Source organism: Salminus brasiliensis, chromosome 7 (genome assembly GCF_030463535.1).
Source record: "Salminus brasiliensis chromosome 7, fSalBra1.hap2, whole genome shotgun sequence".
Taxonomy (NCBI): Eukaryota; Metazoa; Chordata; class Actinopteri; order Characiformes; family Bryconidae; genus Salminus; species Salminus brasiliensis.
Window position 1 is genome coordinate 42,109,185 of NC_132884.1, and position 26,261 is coordinate 42,135,445.

A 26,261-nucleotide genomic window follows, 5' to 3' on the forward strand; every position below is an offset into this window, starting at 1 on the left:
TTGTGTATTTGTGTGTATGTATTTTGCTCAACAGCGCCACCAGTGGACAGGTGAAAAAGTGACCAAATAGTGTGTGTTTTTGGACTGGGACAGTTGACCTGTGTGGACGGGTCTGTGTGAGCGCTGATTTCCGTTCAGTTGACCTTAGACGGACAGTACAGTAAACCGCGGGAAACGTCTCAGCGTCTCAGGCCATGTCTTCATACCTACCAGGTCTAATAACTTCAGATGGTTCCATTCCTCACCACTGTGACCAGTTCGGATTGGGTCCAGAACCCACCAGACCCGGTCTGAATGAGTCCGTTCACACCGGAACCCAATTATGCTAATTTAGACTTTTTTTACTTGCTGTTACTGAGTCAACCTGTCTAACTGTCCCATTCAAACTTAAAGGGGACAGATCCAGATCCCCCTTAGACAGGGACGCGGGGACGCTGGGACACTGGGACACTGGGACGGTAAGCGAAGCACGGTCATGTCTGGAATATCGAAATGCAGATCAGCGCCAGCTGCAGTGAAACGAGCTGCTCTCCAGTGAGAGCTGGCCCACTTTACCTGAACCGAACCGAACTCAACCGAACCGAACCGAACCGGATCTGAACCGGGTCCGAACCCGTCCGTGCTGGACTGCAGGTAGGGCTGTCGGTGCGGAGTGCTCTCCTCAGAGTTACGCGCGAGACGCCTTTTATTTAGGTCGCTCGTGGCTCGTTGCCACTTTTTTTCCCCCTTCTTGCGCGTGGGAGGCGCCCGCCTCGCGCCACTCGGAGGCTGCGCGCGACGCCTCCTCCTGCTTAGCGCGGGATGCACGTTTAGCTCCTCATCACTGAGGCACCGTCGCGAGACTCGCTTCTTCTTCCTCTCCTCGCGACCAAGAACTGGAGTGTGTGCGTGTGTGTGTGCGCGTGCTTGTGTGTATGTGTGTGTGCGACAGAGAGAGAGAGAGAGAGAGAGAGAGAGAGAGAGAGAGAGAGAGAGAGAGTGTGTGTGTGTTTGTGCCCGCTTTGGATGCTCGAGCTACGGTGGGAGACTGCTCGCGCGCCCTGAGGAGGAGAGGGGAGTCCATGGTTCACAGTAAGTCTCTTCACTCGCTCCGCACTTAGACACCCAGCACCCAGACAGCGGTGCAGCCGCTGTGCTCCCGCCGGGGAGAGGAGCGCCGAGAGCGGCGAGGGGAGACGGCTCGGCGCGGGGCGGCTTGGTTGGAGAGGGTGGCACGCGTTGGAGGAGGGATGCTCGTATCGGTGACCTGATATTAGGTCAGCCTGTACAGCGTGGGCGAATGGACCACTTTATTAATACTAATATTAATAACAAGCTACTAATAATACTGTTACTATTGCAGATATTACAGTACTAGTACTAATGATATTAATACTAATACTAATACTACTATTGATAATACTAATACTGATACTGGAAATACTAATAGTACTAATACTGGTATTTCAACTACTACAACTAATGATCCTTATGTTAATACTTAATTAATCAAATACTTTTTGCAATTACTTTTATTATTAATAATAATAATAATAATAATAATAATATTGTTGTTATTATATTTACACATTTATATATAATATAGAACCATGGCATCTAAAAGAACCATATGAATGCTTTCAATGAACTATTTGCATATGGTTCTTTAGAGAACCTATATGCAGCACCAAAAAGGTTCCCAGTATTGTAAGTCCAAGGATCCTTTTTAGCACTATACAGAACCCAATTTCCTATGAAATTAGTTTTTTTAAGGAACCACTTCCAGTTCCGTAAAGAACCCTCCTTTGTCTTTTTTTGTTTGTTTGTTTGTTTTTTTTTTTTTTTTGCATAATAGAAATGTGTGAAGAACCTTTTTGAAATTTCAAGAACGTCCACATATTAAATCTTGGTTCTACATTATGGTATATGGAGGCTCTTTAAAGGTTCCTCTCACACACTCCTAGAAAGTGGTCCTTCAGTAATTCCACAACAGTGGAGCCCGTCTGGGTGCCGGATACAAGGTTCTTTAAAGGAGCGTGAGCCACAGTTAAGTTTAGTTCACAGTAGTGAACTATGGGTTCTCATGGTTCTAGACATTGTAGAAGCACACTGTGAAGAAGCACCTTTTCTAAGGTTGTCTGGTAGAACTGTGAACTGTAGATCTCCCCGGTTCGTCCCTCCATCCTTCCGTACTTCACTCTGTTACAGGTTGTATCTTTACGAGACTGCGCCGAGGTTTCCCGTCCTAACTCGAGTTCTGCTGGAGAGCCGAACTTCGCTCTCGTCTCTCTGAGGCTTTTTTTAAAACCTCGCCAACGTCCCGACCTTTCCTCAAACTGTAATCTCCAGCTGCTGTGGCTGTGTGCGGGTGTGCCTTACCCAGGCTTAGCGGTCATGGTGATGATCTGAAATGGCCAGAGCGGGACCGAGCCACATGGAGCCCATCCACGAGATTGGCGTTGCCTTTCACAGATGAAGAGTGCAGATGTTCGTTAATCTGCTCTCACTGTCCCTGTTGCTTAATCCGGCTGGGATTTGCTGATCAGAGCTGTCCGCTAACTCCTCTTGGAGGAGTCGGAAGGGCAGAGCATGGGCCTGACCGGACCGCACTCCTCCAACCCTGTAGAGGTGCTGCAACTGGTTCTGCCACTGGTTCTTTGAGCCACGCCGTAGAAGAACCACTTTTGGCTCAGTAGAGAAAAGAAGGTTTCTATCAGGTTCTTTAGACTTTGAAAAGGTTCTCCATAGAACCACAAGTGGTTCTCTAGTGGCATCGCTATGAGAACCATTGGACCCACCTTTACCTTTCAGAATGGTACATCCCCTGCTCCTCTAGGGGAGGTTTGTCCACCTTTGCAGTGCAGTAACATCCTTCACCCTTCTGAAAAGGGTGTACACTAGAAGTTGGAACATTGCTGTGAGTATGATTTGATTGTATTCATCCCCATGGGAGTGAGAGAGTATCAGTGAGTATCAATGTTGGATGATTGCTTCTACAACTCCATCTCCTCCCAAAGGTATTGGATTTGGCTCAGAGACTCCCAGCCACTTCAGAGAACTCCACGGTCCGGTGCTTGGGGGCTTGATACTCCTCTAGCCCACACTGACCAATGGGCACGGTGACCTTCTCCAGAGTGTCCCGGTCTACCAGTGCTTTGAGTCCTTAAGTTGGCTCAGTTCAGCAATTAGAAGTGCTGTCCGGATACTTTTGGATATATATGTATACTGTAGCATATCTCAGCCTCCAGCCAATTAATTATTCAGTCATACTCTTGGGTTCAGTGTCTTAAATTAGATGATGTCATAGGGAGGACTAAATAACATTAAACTGTGCTTCAGCAGAAGTCGTTTTGTGTGTGTGTGTGTGTGTGTGTGTGTGTGTGTGTGTGTGTGTGTGTGGTTGGGGAGACTAATCCTGGCATCTGTCGCGAGGGTCTGCTCTCTGTCTCGGCTCTACGGGTGCCAAGCAGATACGTGTGTGTGTTTGAACCCATGCCCTGCAATACAGCCTTCGTAGGGGCTACTTGCTGTTGTCCGTCGCTGTCGGTATTTTTAACGATGGTAGAATCAGACATCAGTATTCATATAACAAGTGCAGTCCCACAGCGCTCTGTACCAGTCCATCCTCAGGGGGGATTTAAACAGGCATTGTCTGATCACCAGATTTTGGTCGGACTGATATGTGACATTTTTAAGTCTGCACAAAGCTCTTATATATTTAAATATGTGTAAATCTAATAAAAAGCTTTTAATCCTGTTTAAACTTGGTTAAACTTGGTGTAATCAGGCAGTTGAAGAAACACACCTACAGTCACATGCAAAAGTTTGGGCACCTCTGGTCAAATGAGGACCAGGTTGTTGTTGAAGACAAAATACAGTGAAGCTGCAGAGACACACTTCTACCCTGTATATACTGTACTACCCTTATTATTGTATTGTATTACAGTGCTGTATTGTGTAACTGCTACTGGCCGCTACATTGTCAGTAAAGTATCTATCTAATTTAACATACTGGGAACATTAAACACACAGTCTGGTGTGTACAAAGGCTATGATGCTTTCCCATTATCGTTTTTCATTTTCCATTACGTAAAATTCTGTAAATAAATAGAAACAGTGTCTAAAATGTGCAGGAAAATGTCAGACTTAAGATTTGTTACTTTTGTTTTACATGTAGAAGATCAACACGTCATGTGAACAGGAGGGGTAAACAACTTTAGCATAGGACCGAAAACCAGTTTAGACCAGTGTACAGTATGGGTTATACTGTATTTAGATTTTTTAATCTAAAATGTAATTCTTTTTCTTTTTGATTGATTAAAAAAACCAATGAATGTGAAAGTTTTTCAAAGATTATTGCATTTAATTTTGATCTCAGTATCTTTTGGTATCAGTATTGTGATACTGTGATACTGCACTTGGTTTTGGTATTGACGTCAAAGACACACTATACTGAATCTCTGTGTCTTTTAAATATGCTAATGAGCACTTTACTGTGTGTGTATATATATATATATATATATATATATATATATATATATATATAAAGAAAGCAAGCAAACAAACAAAAAACACCAAAACATATATATATATATATTTATATATATTTTCTTTTGTGTTTTTTGTTTTTGCTTTTTTATTTATTAATATTTCTAAGATTATGTTGGTAAATGGAGGAACTGCAAAGTAGAAATTTTATTGTACAGTGTAACTGCTTGTTTCTGCTGTGCACATGGGAATAAACTCTTGAATCTATCTCTACCCATCCCATAATGTATCTAAAAATAAAGGTTCCTAAATGGTGGTTCTTGGTTTTAGAAAAAAACCCAAACATTTACTTAATACTTAACCTTTTGCTTCATACTAAGCTTCTTTAAGCCTTGTGGTTCTTTACTCGCCTCATTTACAAACAGAACCTGAAATGTTCTTTAGGGAGAACCGTCAGTGCCCCTATGGCATCACTCAACAACAGATTGTGGGTAAAATACAGTGTCTGACCAGTGGTGGCTTCTTTTCAAGCTGAAAGCCCTGAAAATTGCCTTATTGTTGTATTAAGAGTATTGAACTTGTGATACGCTGTTCAGCTCTAAAAATGGCATATTAGGGATTGGACTGGATATTTGAGAAAAAAAAAGGAATCTGATCTATTGTGAAACAGCACACACTCGCACTGTCTGCTGCGATGTTAGCTAGTGTGTTTCGTCCTATGGGGAATGCTGGACGGCCTGCTTTTAGATAGAGCACATATTAAAATGTGAGTAAACTCTTATTTGTTTCTCTATGTATTTACAGACATGTCCAACAGTATCATCATTTTACACTGATATATTACACTTTTCCTGTTCCAAACCTGGGTAGTGCGCCCCCTAGTGGTTGAAAAGTCAGTTTAGCTGCAGAGTCTGTAACTCCACCTCTAATGATGAAGCACTGAGGATGTTTCCCGTATTCCATAGCGGTGGACATCAATGTCTGAATGTTGATGGTTGATGGTTGACGCTCCCACAGGTTGCCATGGTGGCAACCAGTGATTGGCTCTGTTCTACTATTCCTGCTCCTTACTAAGCCCAGCCTCCTCATGCTTATTATTGTAATGTGTTGAGAAAGTGGACACCAGGTGATATTAAAGGTGGGTCTACTTTTTTTTTTAATCAAATATACATAAAATAAAAACATTACATTAAATAAAATAAATAAATAAAAGCTTTGTATTGAAAAAAAGATGATATGGGTTTTATCTAACCCTCAAGATTTCAATATCAGAAAAGATAACAGTGCTAGTGAAATATATTTTAATATATATTAAGAAGTGTGATATATTACACGTTATCTGCTCTGTATTGTGGATACTGTCGATACTAAAAGAACATCAGACCTGCTTCGTATCGCCCACCCCTGCTTCTGTTTGTGTCGTATGCTCGTCGTTTTCATGCCCATCAGGGTCATTGGCTTTAGTTCTGCTTTGATTCCGCAGTCAGAGGCATTCCAGTACGTCAGTGCTAAGACTAATACGACTTCGCTTGAATCCACTTTGTAGGGTAACGAGGCATAATTGGCCATGAATTTATGAATATTGGCTTTTGAATTGGATGTTGACGATATCTGAGTGTTACTGAACAGGGTGTGTGGTGGTGTTGATGAATGTTGCAGCACAAGGTTGGCCTAAAGAGAAGGAGATTGTGTTGAATGACCTTCTGGGCAGCCACTAGTCACAAAGACTGGCAGAGAGAGCTAGAGTGAGAGAGAGAGAGAGAGTTGTGGGGGGGGGGGGGGCGAGAGAGGACAGTCTTTTCACGGTGAGTGTGTTGCAACCTAGCAGACTGTCAGAAGTGATGTAGTGCAAAAGTGACATTAAAAAGATTCTGGGGTAGTTACATTTAGAGACATGTCATAAAAATTTCATTGGAAGGTTGCTGCTGGCAGAAGTATCATCGAGGGCATTTCTATATTATGTATACATTTTCTTTCCTCTCTATGAAAACTTTCCTAAAATTGCTGCAGTAGACAACCGTACACACACACACACACACACGCACACACACACACACACACACACTTACTCACATGCACATTAACACTCTTCGTTTCCTGACCAGGAGACTGCATTCATATGTTTTTTGACGGTCTCGTCACTTTCTTGTAGTCCGTAGACTACACGTGTGTAAGGCTTCCTCGCTTAACTTCATTAGGGCAGCCAAAAGAACATCCCAGTTCCAGCAAATCACCAGCAAATAGTATCTCAGAGTACACTGCAGTTTAATGTAGAGCTGGGCAATATGACAACATTTTATCGTATCGTGATAAATTGTATGATCGTGATACACAATATGCTTTTATGAGTGTATCGTGGATCTGGTCAGTGTCTTATTTAATAGTATTTATTCAGTGGAGTGAAGCATATTTTGAGTAAAAATTATGGTACTCAGTATGGGAGAGTATTTGGATAACAGTTTAAAAAAAAATCTACAATCTACAAGACAAAATATTGCGATACATATTGTATACCGATCGGATATCGGTTCCGATATTAACAAAATTAGCTGGATCGGGTATGGGATAATTAGGCCGATCCATGGAACCGATCCTTTCACTTTCTCACTGGTGTGAGATTGAACTAAATGTTCACATGTTTGCAGTGTTTAAATACTGCTTATTTATTCTTAGGTTCAGCTACTAGATTTTATTTTGAATTACTGTTTACACTAAATAATAAAAAATAAGACTTATTACTGTTTGTGTGTTTGACAAAGTCAAGCTCCTTATTTTCTCCTTATTGCTGATAAATTTAATTTTTTTAAATATATTTTTAAGAAGTTTGACTCCTTTTTTATTTGGAATTTGAATGTTGTGTCAATTGTTTATTATTTTAGTGACAGATAAATATACATATAATACATATAAATTGAGAACTATATATACACATATATATATATATATATATATATATATATATATATATATATGTTTGTTATATTTTGTTAAAAAGTTAGTAAAGTAATATTTAAGTCAATCCTGATGTCTCTCCCACATGGTGAGGTATACAGTTGATTAATTCAACAATGGTATCGGATTGGTATCGAGTATCGACCGATATGCAATGTTTACTTAACGGTATCAGAACTAAAAAAGCCGGGTTGTGCATCTCTTTTGTCTATTGTAAAAAATGTCTTTAAATACTGTAATATAAATAGCATATTGTAGGGTCGGGCGATATGGTAAAAATCTTATATCACAATACTTAGACTTTTTTTTGCGATTCACGATATTCATCACGATACATGTAATCACAGACTAAAAACATCAGTAGCTACAGATTCTTATAAACTACTATTCAGATCCTCTCCTGTACTGAATACAGTGATTTATACTCTATAACACCTGCTGCTCTTCATCTAATGACCCCAGTCTAATTACACTGTTAGTAATGAAACCTGCAGCTGATCAGTAGATGTTTATTAAGCACTAACAGTCTCCTCCATATGATTAGAAAAGCTTATTATTATCACGATAATAAAATTTATCATGAAATGATAAAATATCGTTATATTGCCCAGCTCTAGTATAATGGCATTTTAATAATCTTTTAGAACATTTCTCTTAATTTCTGAATGAATCATCATATGGTCCAAACCGTAGTAAAAATCATGCTTTTATTCAAATCATGCTCTATTGCATAAATGATAATATTGTAATAATCTCAGGAAAATACAATCATAATGGCCCTGTGCTGTTTTCTCTCCTATTTATGTGTAAATCCCCTTTCCCCTGGTTTTGAAAATATATTTTAATATTATATACTAGCCCCGCCCAACTTAAATTCAACAGAGAAAAACTACAGAAAAATAGAAGGAAAAATCAACAGATGAGGATCATGAAAAGGAATTGAAAATAGCTTTAAAATGAAGTACAGTTTGTTTTATTCATTTTTAAAAATGACTTTTAATTGAGTTAGATTGGGATACAGTACCATACTTTCACTATAGTACAGTTTCAGCTCTTTAATTGAGTTAGATTGGGATACAGTACCATACTTTCACTATAGTACAGTTTCAGCTCTTTAATTGAGTTAGATTGGGATACAGTACCATACTTTCACTATAGTACAGTTTCAGCTCTTTAATTGAGTTAGATTGAGATACAGTACTATACTTTCACTATAGTACAGTTTCAGCTCTTTTAATTGAGTTAGATTGAGATACAGTACCATGCTTTCACTATAGTACAGTTTCTGATCTTTAATTTAGTTAGATTGGGATACAGTACCATGCTTTCACTATAGTACAGTTTCAGCTCTTTAATTGAGTTACATTAGGATACAGTACCATACTTTCACTATAGTACAGTTTCAGCTCTTTAATTGAGTTAGATTGGGATACTTTAATTAAATTACAGTTTTTCTGGACTTATTCTTAGACAGCATTATAAGGAAATCTGGGACAAATATGGGTGTAAATATGAGCAGCAGTCTGAAAGCAGTGTGTAGGCCTATTTCCTGCCACTAGTGGAGCTTGTTGTTTTGGACCACTGCTTGTGTGTTTTCTGCACTCTTCCATTTTTATCATGGCCTCTGCTGTGTGACCTCCTTCGGGGAAAAGCTGGCGGATCTCTCAGGATCTCATTGCTACTACAGAGTCCCTGAAGCAAACGCAACTCTTGGACGTCCAAAGCAGAGAAACATGGTATCCACTTGGCACAACAAGGTATTTACATACAGAAAGGACCCGGCTGGGTGCTTATCAGAAGCGTTATTTCCTTCAGAACGTTCAGAGGTCCACTGGGTTCTTTTCTCAGGGCTTCCCTCTCATACAGTAAAGCAGGGTGAAGTCACACAAACAAAGACAAATGCTCCATGTCACTCCTGTGGAGTCGCGCCCCCCTTTTTTTTTGCTGCACTCTGCTGATTTTTAAAAGTAAACAGCAGCGGCGCCTTCTTTTCGATTTTTTTTCTGTCCTCAAAGCATCATTATGCGCGGGGAAGCTGTGGACTCGCAATGCGCAGGCAGAGACTTGTAAGCCTCTCGTGACACATTAAGATGATTCCCACCTCCCACCCGCTGTGTCTCAGAGTTTTTTTTGTTTTTTTTTTCTCTTGTACGCTTTTTAGCGAAAGGAGTGGAGATATCCACAAATATAGGCTGCTTTACCACTTGTGTGCTGCAGTACAGGTCTAGGTTGGTTTGCAGTGACATTGCAATTATAAAAATATGATGAGCATTGTGACTTAATCCTGACATTTACAGACATCCGCTGCTATTTGCATTATAAGCTCCCCGAGTCACCTTGCATTTAAGGTGGTTTAAGGTGGTAGTAACTTCAGGCTCCTGCAGATGGGGCTATGAATACCTGTGGGATGGGTGGCGGTATTCATAGATTGAGAAGTACAGTGCAATAAGTGCAATAAGAGTTTTTTGTTTGTTTGGAAAATGAGGAGCAAAGCAGATGTTTGGCAGAAAGGGGTGATTACTTTTGGCAGTGTTAAAGACCACAGTGTGAAGGAAAGGAGCTGAATCTGCAGGTGTATGGAAGCATACGGTCATACGGGTCTACCAGCAGTGGCAGAAATCCCAGCCTACAGTAAAATCTCCTATGGAGGTTCTCTGGAGTTAGGGATGGTGCTCCAATCCAATACTCCTGGGATGAGTTGGGGAGTTGGGGATGATGAGGTGGGGTGGTGATCATCATCATCTAACATCCTGACCTCACTTAGGCTCTTGTCACTGAATGCAATCAAACCCTCACGACAATGCTACTCTAAAATCTAGTAGAAAGCCCTTTTCCCTGGACAGTAGAGACCGTACTCCAACAAAAGCAGGATGTTTTTTTATATATGAATATATATGAATGAGCAGGTGTCCCTATACTTTTGTCCATATGCTGTACATGTGTAGAGAACATTTTATAATGGTTTAAAGGTTCTTTATTAATGTAAAGGGTTTCTTTATGGTTCTTTATGGATCCAACCCTGGTTCTTCTATGACCTCAGTAAGAGTGTAGACCTCCCCTATTTACACGCTGCCACCAGTGCTGGGAGGGTGAGGGCTAGAACATGCTTTCTTTGAGACTGGTAAAGGCCGCCAAACTGCTGCTGTACGATGTCACTGGACAGCTGAACTGAGCTTGGAGAAGAATGCTAACTTCTTCTAATTCTGTGTTATTTCTATGAATTACAGCCAAGGATTGCTGAAGCATTGCCAGGGATTGAAATATGTGATCTCCTGATATAGGAGAGCTCAGATTAGCATGACACTTTTAGCAGAGCAAACCGCTTGGCAGGGTTTTATTTTGAGACTGGCTGAGTTGGGAAACTGGGAGTTTTTTTGTTTTAGATGAGCGTCAGAGGCTTCCTCTTTAGAGAGCTAACCGGTATGCTGTATGATGATGATCTTCGATGTATTCATCTACATCTTCTATAGGTGGTCCAGTGGATGATGTCTGTAATTAGCTCTGACTCCAAATAAAGCGTTTCACACCAAACTCTCAAAATCTTAAACATTTCATAATGCAGAAATCAACAAAATGTGCTTAAATCACATTGCACAGGTGTAAAGGTGAATAAAAAATCTTGGGTGCATCATCCCTTAAAAAACCTACCAAGACATCTGAACAATAATGAAAATATTTAGAATATATAAAAATGATAAAATGGTCATTTTGATGTGGCTAAACGTTTTGCTAAATGTGTCCAACAGACTTGTTCACAGACAATAGAATCTAAAACATAATAAATTATAACAAACATAATAAAATTAGTTGTTTCGAAACAAAAATCTGACTACCTCATAACATCTGAATCCATATTATTGCACCACTGTACCACTGGAAACCCAGTCGGTCAGTTAGATGCAGCTTCTGCACTTAAACAGTGTTTACCTTTTCCTGGTAGCCTGTGTAGCTTCCAGTTTACACTTAGTTGAATGCTGAATGAGTTTAATTCAGTTCTCCCTGAAAAGCAAAACATAGTTTTATAGATTGCTTACTTAAGCTAATGCTAATCAGTCATCCTTCTGAGCTAAAGGCTAAAAACACAGGCCCAGGCTAGCCCTGTACTTATTGCAGCTTCTACTTTAGAGTAAGAAGCCACGGTGTGAAGGAAGGGGCTGAATCTGCAGGTGTGTGGAAGCGTACGGTCATACAGGTCTACCAGCTGTGGCAGAAATCCCAGCCTACAGGAAACTCTCCTGAGAACTGTGTCTGAAAGACGAAACTGACAGACCGGGACCGCCAATACTCTTGGGATGAGTTGGGGATGATGAGGTGGGGTGGTGATCATCCAACATTCTGACCTCACTCTGAACGCTCTTGTCGCTGAATACAATCAAATTCTCACAGCAATGCTACTCTTCCAAAATCTAGTAGAAAGTCTTCTTCCCTGGACAGTAGAGATGGTTACTCTAAGAAAAGCAGCATCAACTCTTTTTAATACCCTTGATTTCAGAAGAAACAGTGAATGAGCAGGTGTCCCAATACTTTTGCCCTCAAAAAGAGGGAAGATCTTTGCATTTATACTCAATGAAAACACATGATCATGATGTTTCGTAAAGTGGCTATGCCTCATTACTACTATTATTATTATCATATTAGCTAAACCTTTGCCCTCATGTTGCCTAGCAACAGTGCTCCCTGTGGTAAAGGACTACATTGTGTGGTGGGAGAATAATTTAAACATCACTGCTGGAGGGGTCACTGCTGGAGGGGTCACTGCTGAAATCTGCTGCAGTTTTTAAATCCAGGCACTGGAACATGTGGAAGCTCACTAACTTGGTGACCTCATGGTCTAAAAAAAAAAACAGGTGGGGGAAAAACAAGCCCACCGTAGTTGCGAGTTTAGCGACGTGCTAAGTTTGATGAAAAGGGAATGCAAGCAAATCCCAAATGAAGCCGTCTCCTTAAGTCTGAAAACAGTGGACTCTCTGCTCTCAGACATGAGGCTCTATCCTCTAAACGGGTGTGATTGAGCCTCTGAGCCTCAGCTGGACGATCCTGGCTATGCATCAGTGTGCATGGGCCATTGGTTCTTTAGTAATGTGGATGGGTCGCTGTCGAGTCCAGCTGCCTTTAACTTGAGCAGATAATCGCTTGTTTCAGTCCTAATAAATGCAGCCGTGTAGCAGAACGCTTTGCCACAGGGGCGTCTTCTAGCAGGAGGGTGAGGTCACTGCTATATATACCTTCTATACATGTATTTAAATATTGGTGTATTTTATGGTTTTATGTTGACCGGCGTGTTAAAAAACCTGCAAGTCACTGGAAATTTTAATGTTGAGTCAAAAACTCCCTTACCTGTGATAAACTCACAGTATCTCCTGGATCATTACTACATTATAATCAGATTCACTGAAAACATTGATTTTAATGAATAATTTTACTAATATTTAATTAATATAATTTTTTATCATTTTAATGATACAATTTTTATCATTGGTAGGTTTTCACATTCCATGAGCATCAGAGGCTGCCTTGCTGTTCTGTGCTAAGTGGTCACTTATCTTCTATAGGTGGTCTTTTATTGTCAGTGGATGATGTGCCGATCTGTGAGCTTGCCTAAGAAATACACTATATAGACAAAAGTATTGGGACACCTGTTCATTCAGTGTTTATTCTGAAATCAAGGGTATTAAAATAGTTGATCCTGCTTTTGTTGGAGTAACTGTCTCTACTGTCCAGAGAAGAAGACTTTCTACTAGATTTTGGAACATGATTCCGGTGAGGATCTGATTGTATACAGAATCAACAGCATTAGTGAGGTCGCCTCATGCCCAACTCCCCAACTCTACTGGATGGAGCTCTTCCACCATCATTCCAGAGAACACAGTTCTTCCACTGCTCCACAGCTCAATGCTGGGGGGCTTTATACCTCTCTCTAAAATAGTCGAATGCATTCATTAGAAGGGATGTCCACAAACATTTGGACGTATAGTGCATGTAGCCTAATTAGTGCCTAAAGTAGCGAAGTTAAGCACATTGCAGAACAGTAACTTTTTGCAAATACCAGCAAAACTGTCTCATTTTACAGGTTTTTTAAAACACCAGATTGGCATTTTAATTGAATAATTAGGCGGTATATTTCAGTATTCAGATGCACTGAATAGTTAATGAAGTACTCGTTAGGATTAGAGCTGTGGCAGCAATGCAAGGCTATCAGTTCATCAAAAATAAATAAATTAATAAATAAATGTTTTGTGTGTCTGAATGGACAAAAAGGGAATTTCACTAATTGGCCAAATTTTCTGCATAATTCAGTGGTAGAGTTGTAAACAGTCAGTCAAAGTGGCGGTTTGGCGTGCGACTGAGCTTCACTGTAGAGAAACTTAGCCACTCTGATTATGTTACAGTGGTGGTCAAAGAAAACAGGCGTTGGTCATCATGACTACAGCACAAATATAGGCATTTTATTTACTATCCAAAATCCAGCAGTGAAATGACGTGTCTTTTTATACGTACATGAGTTTTGGAATAGAGTGCCGGTAAAATAGTCGCAGAGAAAATTAAAAAATTGAATATTTGACCTTATTAATGCCAACATCCTGCTGAGGAGATACTGGGTTTTTTCTACAGTTCAATGTAGAAGAAAGAGTTTTAAAAAAAGACATTTAAACCATATTATTCATGTACCACCATGAATGTCCTTCTAAAGCTCAGGCAGCGTCTTCATCACCATTAGGTGAAGAACTTTCTGTGAGGAGCTTTTATTAGAGCTTCAGACGTCTGCTTCCCCATCATCCACCTCCGCTGTAGAACAGTTCTGGGCCCATTTTAGCGATCTATAGGCGAGCTGTTTGTCAACCGTGCCACTTGATTTAGAAGGGGCGTGTCGGTGTGTCTTTGCTATGGTAACGATGAGAAAACTCTGCTTGACACTTGCAGTAATAAACCAATCAGCGTGTCTCTCAATGCTCCCTTTAAGAGCCAGGTGCGTTCAGACTGACCTTGGCGGATTGATATGTCAGTGGTGTAAAGCGTGGGGGGGTGTACGAGCATCGGGCTGCACGTGCCTGTGTTGACAATTCACTGCCAAGATGGCAACGAACGTCTGATTGTTGATGAACGTCTGTCTAGGCTGTTTTCAGTCAGTGAAGCTCCTGCTGTGTTTTTCTTTGCCAAGATACACAGCAATACTCCAGAAACTGACCTGAACACCCCTCATTTCTAGACCACCGCGCCCATCAGCACAGATATATTCACAAGCAGCGCTGCTGTTTAAACGACGCCGGCGGAAGGAGTTTAGATAGACTGTTGGTGCGGTGTAAGATAGCTATGAGCATCCCGTTGTGCCTTGCGCAGGATGTAAGATAGGGCCCTATGGGTGTTGGTTTGTTTTTTCGCCCTTGGTGCGGTTCGTTTGGGCAGTTCTGAATACAGTTATATTTCCCTGTGAAAACAAACAAACCAAACCAATGGGGAAACATTTCAGGTTCATAAACTTCTTAACTGATTCGCACCAGAGTGAATCAACTACAGGTGTGAAGACACCCTAAACGGAGCGTTTCACACAAAACCCCCTGTGATCATCTCATATTTAATCACAATACAAGTAATCTGATCCTAAATGATGTGCATGCGGTCAAAGTAAAGGAGCAGCAATGTGTTTTTTTTTTTTTGGAAACTGGTCAAGTGTAGCATCCATTGGTAAATGGACTAAAGGGTGTGGCTAAAAAAATTAATAAAGGTGTGTCCATCAAACTCATGCTTATAATATAAGTTTTAACATTTGAATGAATGGATTTTTTAGAGTAATTGAGTTTATTTAAGTAATCGTTGGAGTGGTCCATCCTCCAAGATCTAAATAAGGTTAAAAAAAAAAAATCTCCTCTGCTCTGAACATTATAAAAAATCACCGTCCTTCTGAGGCACATGAGCTATCCAGCCCCACCACCGACTACAGCTGCAGCGCTCATTCATGATTTTATGCAACTTGATGAAAGATTATCTCGTCCAGCAGAAAATACAGTAGTGGTCGGACAAGCACCGTGAGAGCCCCTATTCCAGTATTAATGCCTGTTGCTGTTGCCCTGCACATGCGGAGAGCGTACTTCACCTTTCCGATTGTGAATGTAATGGGATACAGGTGTTTACACAGCTGTTATTCTCCTGTTTAACGGATTATAGAAAGGGTGACCCAACTTGTTGAATTGGGTAGAAATTGTATTCGGAATGGCCTCAAGCGGAGTATACATGGACGTATTCCATCCGATTAAATGGATTATTAACGGTTTATCAATCTGCATGTGAGCGTGGCTAATGTAGCAACTATTCCAGGTTGTTTAGTTGAAAAAGGACTAAATGGTAAATAATGAGGAGGCTAAAAACTGCTTATAATATAATGTAATATAAAATAAAAGTTTCAGATTAACTGAGAAGATGCTTTTTTAACATTTTAATGATTTCTTTTAAGTAATTAAGTTTATTTGAGTAATCACTGAAGTGGTCCATCTCTTCCATAAATTGCTTCTTACCGCAGTTCATTGAATGTGGCGAACATGTACATATACTTCTGTGCCCAGAAAAGGCTGGTGGCCAATGGCACATTAACAGTGCTCCTGGACGGCGGCTGCAGCAGCAGAGGAGCCAAAGAAAAGAAAACTTCACCGCCTCCAGCAGATGTTTGGCCATCAATCTCGTATTCCACCAGCGGACCTGATTCGCTTCCTATAGCCATGTTGTACGACGTCGTGTTTTATTCTATGCGGCCTGGTGAAGCAGACGGGGACACGTGGCGGTGCTGCGGTTGCTTTCATGCCGCCATTCCTCTTAAAGGCTTTTTAAAGCATCCAGCATCGTAACCAAAAACCCGCAAGGCTTTAATGCTCCCAGCGCCAGGGCGACATATGAAAGAGGTAGAGAGACTTTCAAGAAGTGGCTTTAAAGAAGCTCTGAGTGATTTCAGAAAAGAGAGGGAAGAGGAGGGCGATGTACAAAGGACACAGAGGACAGGGCACTGGCATTTTATAAAATAACTCTGAAATCTCTGGTGCTAGTTCCTTTTTAATTGTGGGGTCTCAAAGGGACTTTACCGAGTGGAAGCTGAGCGCCAGATACAGGGGGCGCCTGAAGGATTTTACTTTATTACCCCTTTCATACCCTTTCAGACAGAGCGATCTTCGATGGCGCGGCAACGCTCCAGTAACGGCGATTGTTCTGCCTGAAAGGGGTGTAACACCTTTTTTATGCCATCTCGAAATTGTCTCGGGCCGAGGTTTTGTTCCACTTTTGAAACGCTGTGCCGGCTACCTGAAAGAGAGCGCCGTATCTGCAGAGTCGTCCGTGTGTTTAAACGCATTAGGAAGTGCCATCAGTCAGATTTCTGAGCTGTCAGTCACGCAGTGCCTAAAGAGGAATCATACGCTGTCAAAACTGTGTGTAGAGCTCATTTGCACTCTCATTCAGCATGTAAAAATCACTCCTTTATTAAAGACCTGCGTCGTTTTGCATGGAAATGCGTGACCCTGTGGCGACAGTTCAAAAATAACACACCCTGCATTTGAGAGTCGAGCAACGTGTTGTATGAACAGGTTATGAAAATGAGGTCGGCCTGAAATGATCGATTGTGCCTTCATACAGCAAGGCAGCGCAAAGTAAGACTCAGTTTATTTAGACTGTTTATTAAAGTTACTATTTTAAGTTCATTTTTTAAATTACATTTTAATTATTAATTAAAATTGTATAGGTAAGCATGCCTATTTAACCCTCTGGATTTTTGCTTATCTTCTTAAATCTGCCTTTAGACACATTTCCATATAAGATAAAACCCACATGTATTATATGAAACTGTTCAGAACAAGCTCGGCTCTCTCCGTAATAAGCTAGATGTGACCAAGAGCATGGTGTGAAGAGCTACTCTGACCTAAAAATAAAAGTCAGATTTTTAGAAATTCCTAATATTTCCTGTGAAAACATCCCTCTACTCATGTGGATGAAACTGTTTCGGTGCCTGAAACCAGTTTACCAGAGTCGTAGCTTCACAAAAGCAGTAGAGTGTCTTCATAGCCTTGTAACTGTAACGGATGCGAATCAAGTACGATCTGGCAACGGAAAGGGCCGACTCTGCAGATTCAGGAAACATTAATAGTGTTGTACAATATGGTCATAAAATGTGATGTTTGATATTACATTCTGAGTCAGGTTTAGGGTTCGGGTCAGCACTAGGTTTTGAGGTTGGGGTCAAGGTTAATCTACTAATCGACTATTACATTAGTTGTCAATTAATTTGAACATTGATTTTAGCCGACTAGGTGGATTAGTTAGATTAGTAGATACGTTTTAAGGCATTTTTACAAGTTGGTAGTAAAGTCATACGATAGAGTAGTGTTTAAGTTGTGTGTAAATGTGTGTGTTTGTAATTGCCTCTTTAGCGGGATGGTTAAATCACTCAGGGACTGAGTGTAATGTTGGTTATGGCCCTTAAGGTAACATTCCCACTGATTAACCATGTTTACCCACATGTTCATCATACAGTAGCAACTGTAGGATCCATCATACAGCCCTGGTTTTTAAGCATAGAGGGAAGATGTTACCATACCAGTCTTGTACTGTACTGTCCTGTACTGTCCTGTACTGTACAGCCCCAACAAAGACCCCCTAGTAAAGACCAGTCTTTATTATTTAATGATCCTCCAGACGTTTGAAAGTTTCTTCACACTCCCACATCTCTATTACAAACATGGTTCTTTTCACTTTGTGGTTCTTCTATGGCAGCCCTCAAAGAACCATTTAAAGGACCTTATTAATTGATGTAAATCTGACCAGTCCTTATTAATTAATGGTCTTCCAGACCTTTGAAAGGTTCTTCACAATCTCATCTCTATTAGAAACATGGTTCTTCATGGAACAATAAGTGGTTCTTCTATGGTAGCCCTCAAAGAGCCATTTGAAGCACCTAGAGTTGGGTGGTATCTACTTTTTTATTTTGGGGAATGACCCAAATATATACAGTGTTAAACTGTTATTAATTGACTTTAATAATTGATGTAAATCTGACCAATCTTTATTAATGGATTATCTTCCAGACCTTTAAAAGGTTCTTCATGCTCACATCTCCATTACAAACATGGTTCTTTATAAAACCAATAGTGGACACAGTGCGACTGTGTGGCTTCGCCTGTCAGCTCTCCGCCAGTGTCAATTAAGGTGGGACTTTAAATTCATTAAGTGAACTCAACACAAATGCATGACAGTCAGAGGTGGTGACTTAAAACCTCCTTAAAGGTCACGAGCAGTGCTTAATGAATTTCAAGTCCCTCCTACATCGGCAAGGACTAAAGCCGTCAGCAACGAAAGGCTCGCCTGCAAACCTGTTGGAATAAATCTGGAAAGTCTGAGGACCTTTTTCTTTTCCCCTTTAGCGCCTTCTGTTTTTTTGGGGCTCGGCACTGAAATATATTCATGGCACAGTAAATAGATCCACTTCATTTGATGCTGAGCTCCCCCTCTGTCAGTTTAACAGGCAATACATCGCTTCCCTTCCCATGAAAGTAATACTTTCTCTCTTAGCAGGTCGGCATTGGTTTTACGAGACGTCCTTGCCATGTATAATCGCACAAAGCTTTATTGTTTAACTCCCTTGCTGCATGTAATGGTCCTCATTTGTGAGTGTCAGTAGACTGTACACAAATAGCACCATCATTCATTTTTATACCACCATTAAGTTTTGTTTTTTTTTATTACATCTTAATGTCCAGTAATGTGAATGGATTTGTGGACAGTCATTATTTCAGAGGATTTCATAAGGCCGCCTGCACATTAAAATGATGTTTTCAGACATATATAATCCCCGGTTGGACAAAGCATTTGCCTTGTTTTCCCTGGAGTTGAAAAAATGCTGAACGTGGTGTTTGTTTGGTTGTTTTTTTTTTTAATGGTATTATTGCTTAGCGGTGTGTGTGTGTGGGTACCATGTTTTAACAGAACCTTGTGTAATAGATATATGTGAGTATGACGAACCTTTAAATTTATAAAGAATCTTTACATCAAGTAATGATTCTATGGTCCAAATATACACAGTGCTTTGTGGTTCTATTATGGCATCGGTACACTTTATTCATTTATTTCGATAGTTGACTTTATTAGTTGCTGTCAATCTGACCAGTCTTTATTATTTAATTATCCTCCAGACCCTTAAAAGGTTCTTCACCCACACATCCCTTTTACAAACATGTTTTTTTTCGTTTTGTGGTTCTTCTATGGCAGCCCTCAAAGAACCATTTGAAGCACCTGAAGTTTTTTATTTTAGTGAATGACCTAAATATATACAGTGTTAGTGGTAATATTTTATTAAATTACTTTAATTAATAAAGATTGGTCAGATTTACATCAATTAATAAAGTCATTTAATAATAGTTTAACACTGTATATATTTGGGTCATTCCCCAAAATAATAAAAAGGTGGATACCACCCAACTCAACGTGCTTCAAATGGTTCTTTGAGGGATGCCATAGAAGAACCACTTTTTGTTCTCTCTATGTAATAGAGTAATATAGACCTTTTGAAAGGTCTGGAGGGTCATTAATTAATAAAGATTAGTCAGATTTACATCAATTAATAATGATGCTCCAGACCTTTTAAAAGGTTCCTTATGGTTCTTCTTGGAACAACAATTGGTTCTTCTGTGGCAGCCCTCAAAGAACCATTTGAAGAACCTGGAGTTGGGTGGTATCCACTTTTTTTTTATTTTGGGGAATGACCCAAATATATACAGTGTTAAACTGTTATTAATTGACTTTAATAATTGATGTAAATCTGACCAATCTTTATTAATGGATTATCTTCCAGGCCTTTAAAAGGTTCTTCACACTCACATCTCTATTACAACCATGGTTTTTCATGGAACCAATAGTGGTTCTTCTGTGAGCTTGTTAAACTTGTATTAATTGACTTTATTATCTGATGTAAATCTGACCAATGTTAATTAATTATCCTGCAGACCTTTGAAAGGTTCTTCATCGCTATTACACACATGGTTCTTATTGGAACAAAAAGTGGTCCTTTATAGCATCCCTTAAAGATCCATTTAAAGCACCTAGAGTTAGGTGGTATTCACTTTTTGATTTTAGGGAATGAACAAAATATATACAGTGTTTTGTGGTTCTATCATGGCATTGTTAAACTATACTGATTGACTCACACATCCCTTTTAAAAACATGGTTCTTTTTGTTTTGTGGTTCTTCTATGGCAGCCCTCAAAGAACCATTTGAAGCACCTAGAGCTGGGTTCCACTTTTTTATTTTAGTGATGACCCAAATATATACAGTTATAGCATTAATATTTTATTAAATGACTTTATTAATTGATGTAAATCTGACCAATCTTAGATATTAAAGTCCTTTAATTAAAATTTAACACTATATATTTGGGTAATTCCCCAAAATAATAATAAAAAGCAGATAACACCCAGCTTGAGGTGCTTCAAATGGTTCTTTGATGCCATAGAAGAACCACTCTTGGTTCTATGAAGAACCATGCTTGTAACAGAGATGAAGACTATTTTAAAAGGTCTGGAGGATCATAATAAAGATAAAGATCAATTGATAATGATTCTCCAGACTTGTTAAAAGGTTCATCTCTGTTACAAGCATGGTTCTTCATAGAACCAAGAGTGATTCTTCTATGGCATCCCTCAAAGAACCATTTGAAGCACCAAGAGTTGGGTGGTATCCACTTTTTTATTGTTGGGAATGACCCAAATATATACAGTGTTAAACTGTTATTAAATTACTTTATTAAGTGATGTAAATCTGACTAATCTTAAATATTAAAGTCCTTTAATTAAAGTTTAAAAAAGCAGATACCACCCAACTTGAGGTGCTTCAAATGGTTCTTTGAGGGATGCCATAGAAGAACCACTCTTGGTTCTATGAAGAACCATGCTTGTAAAAGGTCTGGGGGATCATTACTTAATTAAGATTAGTCATATTTACATTAATTTATAATGATTCTCCAGACCTTTTAAAAGGTTCTTCATCTCTATTACAAACAAAACAAAAAGTGGTCCAAAGAACCATTTGAAGCACCTAGAGTTGGATGGTATCCCTTTTTCATTTGGGGAATGAACCAAATATATACAGTGTTAAAATTGAAATTATTAAATGACTTTAATAATTGATGTAAATCTGACCAATCTTTATTAATTAATGACACTCCAGACCTTTAAAAGGTTCTTTACACTCACATTCCTTACTCTATGGCAGCCCTCAAAGAATCATTTGCAGCATCTAGAGTTGGGTGGGATCCACGTTGTTGTTGTTGTTGTTGTTGTTGTTGTTATTGTTTTGGGGGAATGACCCAAATCAATACAACATTTAATAAATGTTAAACAGTCAATCTGACCATTACAAATGATGATCTGCTCTAAATCAGGAAGGAGACACTAGTTAGCATTAGCTTAGTTAGCAGGAGAACGGTCTGCTCGCTTGTTTGCTCGCAGTTTCTGTTTACAGCAGCGATTGCATCGCATTGGGTCAGATTTCCACTGATTGTGCTGAGAATTAATGGCTGATTTCATGTGATCTGATCCTACTGCAACTCCAGAAAACTTCCCAAACTTTTCTCGAGGATCAAAGAATGCTGGATCACCAATGATATGATAAAAGGAAAAAGTTCCCTTCAAAGAGAAACGTTCGAGAAGTCAAGTCAATCTGGACCATCGCTCGTCACTTTGGCATCTGCTGGTCATATTTATCATCAGGCAGTGTTTTGTTAGCCAACAGCGTTTCTCTCTCCTCGAGTTGTTGCCAAACTGCATTAGCTTAGCATGTAAATACAAGGCTTCACTGTAGAGGGAACCTCTTTCCTAAATGTTGCCGATCCATCCTCATCAATTGCTTATGCAATCATGGTGCAACATGGTTCCACCTTTGGGGATGTGTCTAATTGCAGGCTTAATAACAGGAGCTCCACAATCCACTTGTGGAACTAGCGGAGCGGTGGGACTGTATTATTGTTAACCGTTAATGTGCTCCCTGATATTCTTCTCCCACAGAGAGTGAAACGTAACTGGAGACGGGAGACAGATACGGATTAGCTTGCGTATTTGTTTCAGCAGCTGGTTCCTCACGGCAGCGCACTCGGGAAAGAGCTGGAGACTGATGTCTTTCAGCTTGGGGATTGTGTTCCTCTGAAAGGATGAAAACAACATGTTTAGGCGTCCTTGTAAATAGAGGCATTGTCCCAATACGCTATATGGACAAAAGTATTGGGACACCTGCTCATTCAAGGTGATTAATAAGAGTAGATCCTGCTTTTGTTGGAATAACTGTCTCTACTGTCCAGGGAAGAAGCCTTTCTACTAGATTTTGGAGGAGCATAGCTATGAGGATTTGATTGCATTCAGATTGATCACCACCTTATCTCATCCTCAACTCCCCAATCTGGGGGCTTTATACTTCTCTAGCCCACACCTGCCATTAGGTGGCATTGTGTTAATAGGTTCAGGTTGATCATATTGATCTAATCTTTTGGCAGTACTTCTCAACAGGGACTAGACAAGCTTTGTGTGTGTATGCATGCAACCTAAAAGAACCGAATGCATTCGTTAGAGGGGGCTTCCACAAACTTTTAAAAATTAATTGCATCTAATTTTCGTTTTATGGTGGGCTCGTAAATAATTTGAGCTCTGCTCGGATTGGCTGGTTTATGGCACAGCAGTGGCTCACAGGAGCTATGTAGCATAGCATAGCTTACCTGGCTGAAGACGTAGCGAAGCCAGATGGCTAGGGTTTGCTTTTAGCCTAACATAGACACCAGTTTGATTCCTTGGCTTTTGAGCTCCCTTTCTGCTGATGCAAGGCCTGGTCCTGGAACAACGTGGAACCTGAGAACAAAGCTTTATGGTTCCCAGTTACCCGTACTGGCCTCACATGGGCATGTTAGCTGGGATGACTGTATAGATCATACATGGACCATTCTACTGAATCCGTTCAGACCATGGAGCCACATTAACCATTATCACAGAGATCTGTGGCTCCTTTTTTTCTCTATGCTGAGACATGGTGTTCATGCAGCAGATCTGCACTGATGATCTCAGGTGTATTGTTCTCAGTGAGTGCTGTGCACTTTTACTATGACAGGCCCACGGTTATCGCCTGATTAGGATCAGGGTTTTTTGTTTAACAGCTCTGATTGTGTCTAGATTAAAGTCTGTTTCAGATTCCGCACCAGTCAGCGGCACTCGGAGAGTGGAAACCCCGGGCGCTCGAGTGTTTCTCCTCTACGTTCCTGCTGTCTGAGGGCGCTGGAGAGCCCTTCATTGCGCATATAAAAGCTTGCAGGTCTCCAGTGGAAACTCCAGCCCTCTTGAGCGAGCCAATATAAAAGTTTCAAGAGGTCCAAAGGCTGCGTATATGCTTATCGTTACACAGATGGCGGCGTGGCCCCTGTTACTCCGAAGACATGACATTATTTTCAACTCTCGAATAATATTTCCTGAGTGCCCAGGGCGAATCACAAAATAATAATTTCCCGACGACTCGTGTGCGGGGCGGGGTGGGCCGCGCTCGCTCTCTGAATATCAAAAAACGGTGGAAATGATATTAGGCTGAGTCGTTATCATCCCACCTGGTCAGAAGACTTGCCCACGGTTTGGTACGCTCAGAGCGCAGCGTGAGCACGTCTTAGCCGCGTGTTCCCTCCAGGGCAAGAGAGGCCTAAAATAAACACTTCATTTCTATTTGGGCAGGGTTCGAATCCTGTGAGCCGACTATGGCTGAGAGGCAGGGAACGAGATTGATTGGCCGGCTTGGGAGGTTTTTTAGAGAGATGTGGACTTCTGATGGGTGTCTGTACAGGCGCCGACTGGGGGGATTATTCCTTGTAGAATCTGAATTCCAGTTATAATCATGGAGTTATGATATTGGAATCATGTGGGTGATGATAGAATCATCTCGGCAGATCGTGTCTATATTTATTATTACTGTAATTCAAAACACGTTTCTCTATTTTTGCCACATTTTTAACATTTTGCAGTTTTTTAAATCTGGCAGTTCTTTGCATTGTTTCAGAATTTCATGATGAATGGACCAATAGAAATGCTCCAAAATAAATATGAATAAAATCCTATAAAGTTGCCATGTTGGAGATACAGGGAGAATTTACGGGTTTATAAGCTTCCCAGACATAAACATGAACCACCTTACATGTTTAAGGTGGTAGTAACTTCAGGCTCCTGCAGATGGCGCTGCACGAGGATGATGAGGCTATAATTACCTGTGGGGCGTGTGATGGGATTGATGGATTGAGAAGAGGTGGTGCAGTGGAGTGAGGTTGTGGTTGGATGTGTGAAAAAGCATCCAAAGGTCACGAGGCAAATACAGTTAATGATTGGCTAGATAGAGTGACTGCATTTGGGCGTGGCCAAAGACCCCAGTGTGAAGGACATAGCTGAATCTGCAGGTGCATACGGTCATACAGGTCTACCAGCAGTTGCAGAAATCCCAGCCTACAGGGGGTAAAACCCCCCTGACATTGCAATAGTAACATTTGTAATATATATTGTGATATTAACAAATATCTGAATATTCACCAGATTTCACCAGAAGTCAATGATCCAAAATATCATGGTATTGATAATACTTAATCACTGCCAGATCAAATTATATAAAAAATTGAAAACTGACTAAAAACGTTTTTCCATGTCAGCGACTCATAATATATAATCATATTATATAATATATATATTAAAGTTATACAGTGACCGCTTACTCACTGCACATGGGGAAGACCCCACCATTGAACTTGGCATGTCATTGGATTTTACTTTGACCCAATGACCGCCCATCACCCAAATGCTACCTGTATGGGTGTCCATACAGCCATGTAGCTCGAGGGGTCAGCAGACTTCAGTAATGCACCATTAGAGGCATGTGTAATTATTGTAGTATAGCTTGGCTGTCCATTAGAAGACATGATGAAAGCATACGCCAACGTCCCCCACCTGGACGGGAGTACCGGAGAATGTAGATTTGCTAAATGTGTAGAAAAAAAAGAAATGCAAAAAATGCAGCATCATGTAGCTGCTATTTATATTCAGGCAAGCCATGCAAAAGTGACATTTAGGAAACCGATGCCCCTGGGGCGGCTAAATAATGGACAGGTGCTTGGATGGAAGTAGGCCACTATCTTGCTGAAAAACAAGTGTGTGTGTATGTGTGTGTGTCAAAAGCAAGGGTTCTATATATAAAGGCTGCCCTTTTGAAGGTACTGTACAATTAGGAGCACATGCTGCACGAAGCAGACACTGCAGTGTTCTGCACAGGCCTGTCGCTGCGACCAAAACATTATCCGAGGATATTTACTCAACCAAATTGCAGTCATAGAGCAGAGCCGTGTTCAACACGCTGCAACAATAGTCGTTTTTTTGCTTATTGGAGGTCTCCTAAAGTGCTCTGTTAAACAGAACGTATTGTGTTTCCAAAGGTCTTGCAACAAAGCTAACAAGGAACACAGGAGCCGGAGAAAGCAGTGCTGTGCATTAGTATGGGCAAAAGGGCAGCGCTCTCTTGTACACTTGTCTCTCAGGAACAAGGCAGGCTCTTTTAGGACCTCTCTCATCAGAAGTCAGCCTGCTTTTTAGCTGAACCAGGCAGCCAGCAGCAGCTCTGACTCCTTTTGTAGAGTATTCCTGAAGAATCCTTTAAGAAATGCTTCATCAAAACGAAGCTAATGTGACTAATTTAAAGCAGGTGAGCGGCAGTTAGCACGAGTTACTCACATAACTCCAGTTGTCTCCTGCTAATGGTGTCGTCGGCCTTATTTTTAAGGCCTACTGAAAAGGATTGCATTACTACCTACTCAGCT

The 26,261-nt window shown here is 40.5% G+C and overlaps 1 protein-coding gene across 1 annotated transcript in view; it reads left to right on the forward strand.

Moving 5' to 3' along the window:
* Nucleotides 1–713: 713 nt before the first annotated feature.
* The window catches only part of cntn4 (contactin 4), a 259,500-nt gene continuing 233,952 nt past the window's right edge, over nt 714–26,261 (forward strand). The window contains exon 1 of the mRNA XM_072684921.1: nt 714–1,071. The gene's annotated coding sequence lies outside the window, so the exon portion shown is untranslated. The remainder of the gene's footprint in view (nt 1,072–26,261) is intronic.